Consider the following 13,837-nt stretch of genomic DNA (forward strand, 5'->3'; position numbering starts at 1 on the left):
GATCTTTAGAATGCAAAAAATCACAACAGACATCATATTCAGCACCAGATAAAATCTGAGTGAAAAATTGAATTTAGGAAGGGGGTCCTGTTCCAAACCCTTCTGGAGGCTGCTCCTGGATACCTGAGGAGCTGCTTCCCTCTACAGGAACATGCCTGACCATGACAGCTGTGGAATAACAGAAAGACTGAAGGAATGATTTTTTTCAATTCCTTCAATGGAAGAATACATGTTGTACTCAAATTATATTGGTGTTTTGCAAGTCTCTTCTTTAGGTGGCTGTCCTGGAGTAAATCTCTGTGTGAAAATCCATGGTACTCCTTTGAGAAACCTGTTTGTGGCTTTCAAAACTTATCCCCTCAAAGAAAATTTGTTCAGCCCCCTCACACTGTCTTGCTTGCCTGTAGGTGGAATTGAACTGTAAGAGAATTGTATTAGAGCAGGATGTGAAGTGCTCTTAGGAAAGAATGGTATCTTCGGTTTAAAAATGGGGATAATCTTGATGCCATTGGGGTCTGAAAAAAAGCTCTTTTGCCTGTAAACCTCGTAGTGCTTTGCAATACAGTAATGAGGCCAATAAAAGAGTTGGATGTATAAAATAACTTTGGATTAAGTGATGGATGGTTAACTCTTGCTTAGCTGAAATTTCAGAGGTTAATAAATAACAGACTACCCTTTTGAGAGGGTAAAGCAAACTTCAGCAGGCTAAATGATGTGAAGTTTGGATTAATATTTGACATTCTGATATTGGATGAGCCAGAATGTCTCTAATTATCCCAGAGTTGTGATCCACATGAGACTGTAGGGCTGCAAGAAGAATATTATTTCCATAATCTTACATCCAAAATCAATATGTGGAAAGAAAGAGCTGCTGAAGTCTAACTCAGAATTTGTGTATTAAAATAGGCAAGAAAAAGCTTTTCAGCTACATAAATAAAGAAGTAAGAGGAGATAATTTTAAGCTCCAGTGTCAGCATGGGTGTTGCTTTTAAAAAAATATCCCAAAAGAAAACAAAAAACCCCACAACATTTTTGTCTTGATTTTCCCCCACTCCCAAAATATAAAAGAGATATTTTAAATGGACAGAGAAAAATGACCCATGTACTTATATATATTGATAGCACTGAAGGATCAAACAAAATAATATTGAAGTAACATGAAACACATTGGAATAAATAGAAAATGTCTTTTGTTATAGCACAGCTGTAGATCAAATGAGATTAGTCACTCTGATAAATTCATACAGACATACATCCTTTGTCTAGCACAGTGCATCAGCTTGATATTCACACATTTCTGTCATGAAAATGAGTAAAAAATTGGAAAAGGCATGTTTAATATGAGAATTGCAAGATTTTAATGTAAATGAACCATAAGCAGATGATATAATGACAGGCACTGATGAAAAGTGGATTACAGTGCAGATTAGAGATGAACTCTGGATTAATTTGGGGATGAATCTTGTTTGCTGTTTTGACAGGAGCTATTCTGGCTGTCTATTATTTCATTTGCTTTAAAACCCTGAGGGAAAAAGGCTCTGCAGGGTGAAAGATCAATGCACTAAAAGGAATAGACAAAAACTGTCCGTAATTATATTTTGACTGAAAACTATAAAAGCAGTGAAATTATGCAGTACCTTCCAGCAGAAGTACTGAGACCAAAGCAGAGATGTATTACTGCTAAAATAAATAAATGTCTGCATGAATAGACTTGCTCTTTTAATCTCTAATTGGTTTTAATGAAGGACAGAGGGTTTTTTTTTAAATATAAATAGACTGAAAGAAGAATTTAAACTGCATGCAATGAAAGCAATGCAGGACTATGTTTGAAACAGCAAGGACACAGGAAAATATCAAATATTCAATCCTCAAAGACACCTTTGGCCTGTGCAATCATATGGGTGGTACACTATTAGGAGGGAAAATTGAGTATGTAATTACAGACTGTATCATAATGCAAATATTGGGTGGGGGAGGGTGATTCAACATTTCAAAGGGCAGCTGTAATTCAGATATTTTGCTTTTAGTTTTAATGCTGTAATGGTAGGTTTGGTTTTTAGGTTTTTTAACATGCCTGCATGTACAATTCCTATCTGCACTAAGACAGAAAACCCAGCAGTGCTTTGATAAAACACTAAATAATTACTACAGGTTGAAAGTGTAAATTCTAGGATTATCCATCCAAAACAGTGGAAGTGATATAAATTCCACCATTCTATTTTCTTTTTTTCCTTTTCTTTTCTTTTTTCCCCAAGCTGGCAAATATTAGCTTTCTAAGTCAAAAATCACCAAGCAAGTTTCCAAGCATTCCTCAATCTGTCCACACTCACCGAGTTCCAGGAAACAGAAAGGCTGATACAGCTGCTCGTAGCACTTGGAAAATGTTGAAATCTCTTTCAGTAGCAGAAAAAGGATCTTGGACCAGAAATTTTCCACAGAAAAAAATGTTATCAGTGTAGAAGTTTCAACTCCCTTTAAAGGCCAAAGTGGCAGAAGTTTTCAGGTCCTTAAGAAGGACATAGAAAACATCCAATTATTTATAAATTTCTTAATGCATGCTTTTGTGTAATGGATGTTAAAGAATAGCTAGACAAGAAATGCTCTGCAATGAAAATATTAACATTAATTTCTGTCATTTACCCTAGTAGAAATTTTTATGATTATGGACCCTGTTGCTAACAGAAACTGCTGCAGCAAAGTCATCTTCAGTAAATTTCAAATAGGAAAAATAATCGGGAAGCACTTGTCCCACATTAAGCCACTAAAAATAAATTAGAGAAAATACAAGCTTCAGAATTCATAATCTCAGTGTATCTCTCATGCTTTCTCATATGTACTTGGCAATACGTATTATGGGGTTGTTTGGGATTTTCAATTCTGCTCTCTAAAACTTTCTACAGAAATGGAAACTATTTGCAGATTACAGCCACCAGTTGTCCTATTGGATTTCCAAATTGTCACTTAACCACACTAATTTCACTTGGACTTGAAAAACTGCTCATAATCTCCTCTGACAGTCACTCCCCAAGAGACCTCTTGCAATTAAAACCAGAAGAATTCTGCACCTTTCAGTTAAAAATTTGAATTTATGCTGTTTTCTTGTTGGAAAGCCAGCAAAACAAACAAATCTCAGAAGGGAGCTCTTCATACGTGCTAGAAATAATTGAAATCAGGCTGTGGCTACTACAGAAACAGAAATGTTCTTTATTTGATGAATGACAACTTCACAAAATCATCAACTTCTCAGTAAATCTCTGAGGGACTTAATTTTATGCTGAAATCTGTACAACAGTAACAAACAAACAGTTTTGTGCTCCTTGCTTGGTCCCCCTGCTGCCCCTAGGGTTTGTGCATCATAAAAATTAATTTAGCAATGCCTCCTCTGTTTTGCCAGAAATTACATTTTTATTGCATTGTGAGCTTGGCTCACAACTCTCCTAATTAAAAAGGGGAAAAAAGAGCATTCCTGATTCTTCATTTTTAATCCCAGCATAGGTCCACTAGCCCAGACCATAAGGAAACAAATGTTTCCTGTCAGAAGTGATGTTCATAAATATAACAAGGAAAATGTCTTGCTCTATCTAAGGAAAACCTGATCAGTTCAAGATATATTTTCTGGGGCAACCTCTTTCATTTTCATTTTCACCTTGCATGCTCTTAATTTATCACCTTCCTTGCTGAAGCCCCTAGAGAGTAATTTTGGCTGTTTTCAGATATTTGTTTGCCAGACACCCCAAAATGGTGCATGAGAGGTGTCCCTAAATTTAAAGGTTGACTTTGCCACATGCGAGAGTCAAAAATGTGCAAAACTTTTTTATCTAGGAGCTCAGTGTAAAATAGGTCCTTGAAAGACCTCCAATTAAAATATAACTACAATGTCATAATTAAGAAATAGATTATTGGGTGAGTGCAAGACTGAACTAAATATTTTTATTTAGTTCAAGATTTCTAAAAAAAAGCAAACAGGATTAAAAGGGTATCATGAGGAGATTTTTGTTTTTTCATAAATGCTTAGAAACTGCTAAAAAAATGCTGGAACACCATGATATTTTATCTACTTCCCTTATTTATCCACAAAACTAGGTGAGCCTTGGCGGTCCCAAGTCCAGAAATTGATAGGACAAAGAAGATATAGTGATTTTAAAATATATTAAATGTGGAGTAATTCACACAAGCTGGGAATGCCTCAGGGAGGTGGACGTGTCACAGGAATGAGACATTTTCTATGGGAATGTTCCTTGCTGAAGAAGTTGGCTCACAGATTTCAGATCCAGTGGTACAGTTTGCTGACTTTTAAACTGTGTCGGGACTAGAGATGTGCTCTTCTGGGATGCTAGAGATGGAAATATCCCTCTTTGGAAAAATCCTGCAGAACTGTTGGGATGGGAGAGACAATTGCTTAAAGTGTTGTCAATGGATAAGAAAAGCAAAAAGGGTGGGGAGAAAAAGGCACAAAAATCCTCAAAACATCAAGTGATGCATTCAGTTGATGACAAGCTCTTATCTTAGAGATAAGAGATAAGCAAGCCAGAAGCAGTTAGTATTTTCCCATCAGGAAAATCAGTGCAGATTTCCCATCCCATCAATGCAGATTCATTAATAGGAAGGAATTCTTTACTATGAGGGTGTTGAGGCTCTGGAACAGAAGTTGTGGATGTCCCATCCCTGGAAGGGCTCAAGACCAGATTGGATTGGGCTTGGAGCAACCTGGGCAAGAGGAAGATGTCCCTGCCTGTTATAGTGCGGCTGGAACTAAATCTTTGAAATGCCTTCCAACCAAAATAATTTAGGATTGTATCTATTTTTATGATGAGGATGCTAATAAATCTTCTATCTATCTGTTTAATTAAATTTACTACTGTATTATGCACTTTTGGCATTGCCTTTAGGTTTTTCCCTGTATCCCTGGCACAGCTTGATGGAACTGTCTGGTGGATGCTAAAAGCACTGAACAAATGCTCAGCTTAAAACAAACCATACAGCAGAGGAAACTTAACATGATTTAGTCATGGGATAAGCCTTGGCTGAAGCTCACAATATGTTCTTAAGCCTTAGAACCAGAGGAATTTTAGGTTACAGACAGAAAAGTTTATGAATAGCACTTGCTATCAAAGGGACTTAGTTAAAAACATCTTTAGTTCATCAGAAACAGAAAAAAACACGTGGTTAAACTTTCTTTAAAAAAAATCAGCGTTGGGGGAGTTTTTCTTTGGTTGTTGCTTTTCAGTGCATCCAGAAACAGCAGGGTGGGAAGAGCCACAGAGTATCTGGTATATTTTGCTGTTTCCAAATTCCTCTCTTCTCCTTCCACCTTTGCTATCCCACAAGTAGCTTTTAGAAGCCTCTACCCTCTTTCCTTGAACCTCTGGGCATGGATTTCTAGGGCTATGATGGTGGAAAATAATTTTCATACTGTACAGAAAGCCTGGGGAAGATGATGCCTTGCAGAAGCTGTTGCATAGGATGCTGTGCTGAGTTTTAGGCAGTAGGCAGGACCTGTCCACCCTACAAAGGTGGACAGTTAAGAAAATTCATGAGCACAGTCCTCCAGCCCAGGTCTTTGCAGTAATGTTTCTTTTTTCAAAGCTGAAGGGGATGTGGATGAATGAAATGAGTAATTCCTGAGAGAATCCCATAAGATTTTCCATGTACGATTAGAAATGTAAACATGTTGTGAAGGGGTTTGGGGGTCCAAGATTTGGAAGTGTGAAGGATATACTTTAGCTTGTTCATAAAAATGAAAAAGTTGAAAAAAAACCCCGCTGAATAAACTAGATGCAGGTGTAACTGCTTTGTTTGAGATTTTTATTTTAGGGGTTTTTTGCTGGTTGCAGAAACTGCTGGTACTTCCAGCCTCCTTCTGGAAGAGCAGGGCAGAACAGCAAACAAACTCCTTCCATCAGGCCACAGCTCAGGCAGCAGATGGCAACTTTGGCCAGCCTCCGACCAGGCTGGCTGGAGTCAGAGATGAGCCCCGTCCCCTTCCAAGTGAGCACAATGCTGGGCTGAGCTGGGGATTGGATCATGTCTAAACATTGTGTCTGGACTCAGGATGCAGCCGAGTTTTGCTGTACCTGATCCAAGGGCTCGGCTCCAGCCAAGTCCTAATTGGGGCTCCTACCTTAACAGAGAAATGCCCTGTGTGCTGCCAGCAGCAGCTCTGTGTTACCTGTCTCTCTGCTGACATTTCAGGGTTTTTATAAACTGTCTCCAGGGCACAGCTGGTCTCTGAGGGCTGCTCAAAGCAGTCTGGTTTAACACCTGAAGAGCAAAAAAAAAAAAAAAAAAACTCGTTATCTGCTTTGGTAACATGTTCTCCTTACAGGCAGCTGGATTTAGGAGACACATCTATGAATACTCTCCTAAAACATAAAAGCCAGGTAACCTCTGAAGAAGTTATCAGCAGTTTTAAGGAGTTTTCAAATCAGGAGCAACTTGTACTTTCCCAAGGTAGGGTGTAGATGAGAAGAGGCAATAACTTGAAAATGAACTTCAGAACAGCAAAAGGCAAAGCCTGGAAAACAATTTTGTGGGCAGTTGTTAATAATGTGGATGACAAAAACCAGAGGAGCCTCTCTAATTGGTTTTCTGAGTCCCTCATTCTCAGGCTGGCTGGTTGGAGTTGTGCTGCCTAATGTTACTTTCCACTCTGTAATCCCTTGCTGTGCAGAGAAGGGGAGAAAGTGTTGTGGGACTGCAGCAAAGGCAGCCCTGTTTTCTCCTCCCTGACAGCCCATGTGCTCTTGTGATAATGGCTGAGGTTTATTAAATGGGTCTGGTGTCTGCATCCCCTTGTAGGCAATCCTCCTTCACGTGGCTCCTTGCTGTGGAGCTGATCTCAGCTGCAAAAGGATCTCAGCACCTCATTCTTTTTAGAGCTCACCCTGCCAAAGCCCTGCACCAGGAACAGAGGTGAGGTTCTCCCTGGCCAGCAGCATGGAAAGAGACACAAAAAGGCTGGGTCTGTGCACTACACTCTGGGTAACATGAATCTACCCTTATGTAGGTATATGTTGTCTCCCTCTCCTCCTCTCTTCTTTTTTTTTTTTTTCTTTTTTTTTTCCTTCCAGAAACTATTGTTTCATAGAAAAAACCCAGTTTCATTCTGTGCACATGATCATAACTTATCTTACAAGCTAGGAGGACGTGGAGCTCTGATGCTGTGGATTGTTTTATGATAAGTGCTGTTGGATTTGTTTGTACAAGGGGCAGGTCTCAGCCACAGCTCCCCAGCCTGCCCTGGGAAGGGGATTCTGTCTGCCCCAGCTCCCTGTGCTGGGGAAATCACTCTGGGGGAGGCTGTAGGACGGAATCAAAGCTTCCTCATCCCCATCATACCCAGAGGGAAGCCAAACCCCACAAGGGCTGTGGGTCCTGACTCTCTGCCCATGAGGCCAAAGGAACAATCTCACATTTGCTGCAAATTTAGGGGTTAATATCTTGAAAGTCTGACATAGCAAAGGCTGTGCAATACTTCAGGCTGCTTTAGTATGCACATCTTGTTAACATGCCAGCCTAATTCCACTCTTTTGCTTCACAGACAAGCACCACTTTATTAGCCACAAATCCATTATCTTCTCATTTGAAAGGCTCTGAATAGCTTATGGCAACACTCTGCTTTTGTAATACAACAAGTCTTTTCACATCGGTTAAAAATACTTTAAGAAATGAAAAATAAAAATTCAACAGTGACAGACATTCCAGTCGTGCCTTTCATCCTCCCTGTGTGAGCCAGCAGGTGCAACTTGACATTCTTTAAACAAACCTTCCCCCTGCTTTGTGGCTGAATAAAGGCTTTGACAAATGCTTATCCTTTGATATGATGTGTACTTGACAAAATTCACAGGGAGATCTGAACTGCTGCTTTGAAGCAAATACTTATTAGAACACTGGAGCACTAAAGTGCACTGTGATTTGGCTCGCTTGCTAGTAAGACATCAAGTAAAATGTGCCCATTATGTCAATTCAAAGCCAAATCTAAACACTGACTTCTGAGAAATCTGAAGAGAATTTGGGGCTGTGCAGCTCTCCTGCTTTATTGCTTATCTAATTTGCATTTCCTTCTCTGTCTGTCAGCTCCCCTCTGCATTTCGAGCCGAGCAGTTGGTGAATCATCTGGAATTCATTAAATATTTTCCATTACTTTCTTTTGCTTTCCACTTTCAATCCTTCTCCCCCTCTCCCCCAAAATGCAATTCCCTTCTAGCTGAACAGGAAAGGGGATGGAGACTTGTCTCCCTCTCACAGCTTCAGGGCTGCTCCAGATTTGTGTTTCATCTATGCAGGTATTCAGTGTGGAATATTTGGTCTAGATTACTTGGAAAGGTGCCATGAAGAATGGAACAGCAAGGGTCAAAGAAAGATTCTAGTTGTAGCCTAGGAAAGATTTGTAGGTGAAATTAAATGAATTCATTTCTTTCTGCCCAGGAAAAAAAAAAAGACAACTTCTAGAACACCTTTCATCCTTCCTCTCTATTAATGTCTTGAACATTGCTGTGAAATGTCACAGTTCATTGAAAAATCTTCTTTCTTTGTTGCAAGTTAGTAACCCTTAGCCTGCTTTTAGCTGTCTGGGCAGAAGCAGGCAGCTTCAGACATGATTCCCCAGGTCTAGAGAGCACTCAAATAATGCCTGACCTGCCTCTTCCACAGCAGATGGCAGGTAATGCCATCCTGGTAGAGCATCTCTCCTCTGATCCTAACAAGCTGTCTCATTTAGCAGAGGTATTTCAAGATGCAGTTTCAGAGAGCTTAGGAAATTCAGGTTCAAATTTGAAATTTGGTATAATTGTTAAATACTGATTGTAAGTAACTACCAGGACAGCCTCCCTGGGTGTGTCATTTACTCACTTTACCTTGACATATTTATGGGAAGCCTTGATAACTTTTTAACAGATTTTCTGTAGTCTAATAACCTCAAGCAGAAATCTTTTCTCACAGTTTGGGCTGAATAAATAAATACATTAAATAGCAGCAAGCAAGTAAGAAAGGTGCACCAGGTTTTTGTTTCCCCTGCTGTCACAGAAAAAATGCTTGGAATTCTTGATTTGTTGACGTGTTCAAGTGGGAAATGACTTGTTTCTTGTTTCTTTTTCTGAAGAACTACCATGTAAAAGCAACAAATTCTATGTTTTGCTTTGAACATACAGGTTACATCCTAAACATTACACCTTACAGCACGTGTAAACACAGGTATAAATACACAGAAAAAAACCAATCCATTTGCAAGGTTTGCTGCCTGGGGAATGGTTTTGGGGATGTGGGTGAGGAGTCAAGGAGGTATTCCATGGTTGGATGAGGGTTGGGCTATTCAGGCATGGCACTGGACTGGCCTCAGGTGTGCTCAGCCTCAAGTGGAGCTAATTTAGGAGAGTTGTAGGTAACTTTGAGGTAGTCCTGCTGCAGACAGTGCAGTGCAGGCTGAGGTTCTCACACAGGGTTTGTTTCTATTTTTCTACCTAGACAAACCTAAGGGCTGAATCCCTTGGAAGCAGTGAGGGCTGAAAACACAGCAGCTGCCAGCAAGCCTGGCCCTCTGACACTGGGGAGGGCAGGTGCCACTCATGGCCTGAGCTGGCAGGGTTTGTTCACCTCCTGCCATCACACTCATGTTCAGCAAGAAGCCAGGAGCACTTTGCCTGAGCTCAGCAGGACCAGAGTGCTGGGCCAGGAGCTGGACAGGGCTTTATTAGTCCTGGTTCTGGCACCGGGCTAAGGGTGCAGACTTGCTGATGCTGCTGCTCTTGGATTTTGGCTCCTGGGCACGGGGCCAGAGCTCTGGAGATGCCAAGGCTGTGATATCACAGCACCTAAAGGCTTGGCATCACCTCCTGCAGCCAGAGCTGCCCTGCCAATCACCAGGGGGCTCAGCAGAGGAGCTGTTAATTAGTGGTGCTAAGCCAGAGTCCTGCTAAATTCACACCGGGGTCAGCCCTGAGAGAGCTTTGCCTCTCTGTAAGAGATTAATGGGCAATGCAGAAAGCCAAAGCCTGCTGCTGCATCTCTGCTCTGGCTGCACCCCTCAGTCCTTCATGTGACAGTGCTGTTATCCCTCTGGCATCCCTCTGTCAGAGGCTGAAGGAGTCTGCTTTGTCCTTTTTGTACACAGACTTTTTTCCAGAGAACCTCTTCTTGCATCTGAAATAGAGGCAGCTCCTGAATTCATGAGGCGTGGGGCACAGCAGAGCATCCAGGGGAAAAGAGTGCATGAGGCTAAATCTAGAAGTCCTCAGAGAAATTCACTGTCAGGTTGGAGTAAAAGAAATAAAAAGAGGAGCTATCCTTTCCATGTTCGAGTAGTTTTTTTTTATGTATGCCAGTGAGACTCTCCCATTTTCTTCCATGGGAAATACTGGGAAAAACCAAACTGAAATATGATTATATTCCTCAAACTAGCTATTTGTAAGTAAAATGTATTGCATCTTCTCCAATAGAAACCAGGGAGTAGGTAAGGTGATTTCTTTTCCTGCCATTTTCCACAAGTTTCAGTCTCTTCCCACGTCTGGTAAATGTTTCTATGAGTCTGTAAAAAGACATCTGGGAGGCTCCCAGGCTCCCAATATTCAATTAGCATTTAGTACTACACTCTTCTCTTTGCAAATTAAAAACGATGCAGTTCCCATAGCAACCTAAACAAGATAAGAATCTGAGTGAAGACAAGCTGATTTAAGTGAAGATAAACAGACAGCAGTGTAGATATTTTAAATGAGTCTGGGAATTTCTTGATTGGTTGTGGGTTTTGCTTGTTTCTGAGGGGTTTTGTTGGTTGTTTTTTGTGGGGGTTTTTTTTGGTGTTTTTTCCTTTCCTAATCTCAAAGCGTATTTGGAATAATAAACTGTAATCCTCATTTGAAAGATCTCTGGCAATGACTGGGCAGCAAGAGACCCTGGGTTTGCTACAGAAAATACATCCAACACAAAACCACGTTTTTTTTTCGCCAAGTTCCTCAAGCTCTGCTTTTAAAGCTGGTTTTGTTTAGACAACAATAAGTAGGTGTAGCCATCTCCTTGTTTTGTTTGTTGTTGGGTTTTTTTAATCAGGGGCTGAGACTTGGTGTGAGCAAGGAGTGCTGAGTTTTGTTAGGTAAGCAGGTGGGTTTATGCAATGTGACATTTAAATTGCAGTGTAACATGTTTGCACAGAGTTCAGATCAATGGATGTCCCTTTGGACACGGGCAGATTTTGATTAATATTTGGTTGTTTGTGCAGATGGAGATTCAGAGATACAAAAGCACATTAGTTCTGTGTTAGTTCTGTGAAGACCAACCACAGGTATGAACCTGAACTTAGAGAAATTTCCCCCAAAATGCTGGCACTCTGCTCCGCTTTGTCAGGGTGGTGAATGGGACACTTCTAAACCACAGAAAAACCCTGAACAGTCCATAGAAATGCTCTGGCCTTTAAGAACAGTATTTCTCATGGTTTCTAAGCCATTCTGTTTTAAAATGAGGGTGAGGAGAAGGAACTAATTCCAAGCTCCCATGCTTCCAGCCTGTAGGGTTTGCCTGCGCTGTGCTCCTTCACATAACCCTGTGGTTAAAGCTGAACCTTTAGGGCCTGAGCACTGGCTCTTCTCTGCCAACCATCCTGCTCCCTGTTGCTGTTTAGTGAGAGTTTAACCCCATGTTTGGAGCCCCACATCAAGATTTTGGCCCCAGTAAACCAAGCCAGGGCGTGTGCAGCTCACTGAAGTTACCCAGAGCTCAGGAAAACGTCACTTATATGTGACATTTTGTGTCAGTGCAGCACAAATGCACCTGTAAGAGGTGATTCTCTGCCCTGCAACAGGTTGATTGAGGCATTTTTTGTTGCTGTGATGACAATAAAAATGAAGGTAAAATATATTGCAATAGTTAATACACATTTGCGTTGTCCTGATACCTCTGTGACAATGTTCTGTGTGAGATTCTATATGGTGTGGATAATAAGACAAATTAGGTATCCCAGCTGCAAAAACACAGTGTGCAGGGAATGATGTGCAGTTCAGCTGCAAAAATACAGCATTTTTGTGACATTATGTTCAGCCCTCTTCCCCTGAGATGTCTCCTTCCAGGTCAGTGTGGACAAGGCAGCCATTGCCAGCACCATGGAATCCATTTGCTTGGCAAGCAGGAAATTTGCCTTTCTGCCAGTTTTGTGCTTCTAGCAAATATCAAAGTCAAATGAAGAAAATTGGACTGTCAGAATCTCTGTTAGCAGAGATAAACACAGTTTGATTGGGGTGGGGAGGATTTTGTTAGAGAGAGAGTAAAAATATATATGTTTTGGACATATTTAGTTTCCATTAAAGAGGGGATTTCATAGCTTAGAACATTTCAATAAGGGTCTTTCAATTTCTGTCTCTTTCAGGTTAAAGTCTATCTTCTATTTGGCTCTATTTCTTTCTATAATTGTCATCACCATCTCCACCTTTCATTCTGGTAGATTCACTGAATGGTCCCTGCCAGAGAACTTCATTGATCCAACCCTAATTTTTCAGGTGTGTGTCTATATAAAACTGTGCATTACACATTTGCACCTCTTAGGGGTGAGCAGCAACTCAAAATTCCTGTGGGAACCACCTCTTGGATTTCCTTTGCTTATCATGTTCCTGTCCTGGTATCATAGGTGGCTGGATGCTGTAACAACTTTAAAAATGGGAGCTCATAAGTGACAGGAAAACCCATGAATTGCCTAAGTTCTGTGTTCAATCAAGGTTTATGAGATTTTAAATTCTTCTGATATAATTATAAAAACAGCTTTAAGGATGAACACTCAGAAAGTCTCAGCTGGTAGGATTAGGGGGAAAAAAGTCTTTTTGCAGCAAACCTACTGCAAGAAACAGCTGAGATTTTGTGTAGCCCAAGTTTTCCCTAATCCAATACATCCTGTATTCAATTCAAAGCATCACTTCTCAGTGTGACTCTCAGCTAGTGTGCATAATTCATTTACTAATGCAAATTGAATGGCCCAGGAAATAGTTCTTCTTTAAGAAAAAAAAAAAATTAAAAAAAAAAGAAAAAAGGGAAAAAAACCGTCTGGCAGGAAAATGAAAATTTCTTTGCTGAACAGTAAAATTCAGAGCTTTGTACTTTCTGAACTTGCATGCACATCAGCCACTTCTTACATGCACATAAACCTATTGCAAACACCTTAGTGATATTTTATAGCCTAAATTTGAAAAATCCTAAACTGGGTGAGCTGCAAACTGGATTTGCCAACAGGTCCCTCAAGAGCTGATTTTGGTTATGGCCCATGTGCTAGTGGGACAGGCAGAGTGCAGAAGGCTGTGCTCCATTCAGAAATTCAGATTTTTGGGAGTCCCAGATCACAGTGATTTGATACTGAGACTTGGAGGGATGAGGGAAGTTGGTGTATCTGCCAGCTGTAAACATTGAGGCAAAAAGCTTGTTTTTAAGAGGTTGAAAAAAGATGTGGATTGTGCCATCCTTAAAGCTGGATGTGGCAGCAAGGATGAGATTTGTGTTTGTTTTTTGTTTTGTTTTGTTTTTCATTCCTCCCCTTACAGTGGGTCTGTTGCAGCTGCAATAGTTAATGAGGTGCTGCAAATGGAGTTGTTATCCAGCACAGGGGGAAGAGCCTTGCCCCTGCAGGCTCCCCACGGGCTGCAGGAGTCCCTGGGATGCCTCCCTTGGCCGTGAGCTCCGGCAGCAGAGCCCGAGGAGCAGGGCTGGGAGCTGGACAAACAAACATCTGGGCAGCTGCATCCCACCCAGCCTGGGGAGGGGAGGGTGAGCTCAGAGCTGTGCCTGGAGCTCTCCTGAGCTCCTGCCTTTCCTCTGCAGCAAGTGGGGCTGCAAGCACTCTGCTGCAGGCAAAAAAGGACCTTCAGTTTAG

Source organism: Geospiza fortis, unplaced genomic scaffold (genome assembly GCF_000277835.1).
Source record: "Geospiza fortis unplaced genomic scaffold, GeoFor_1.0 scaffold72, whole genome shotgun sequence".
NCBI lineage: Eukaryota > Metazoa > Chordata > Aves > Passeriformes > Thraupidae > Geospiza > Geospiza fortis.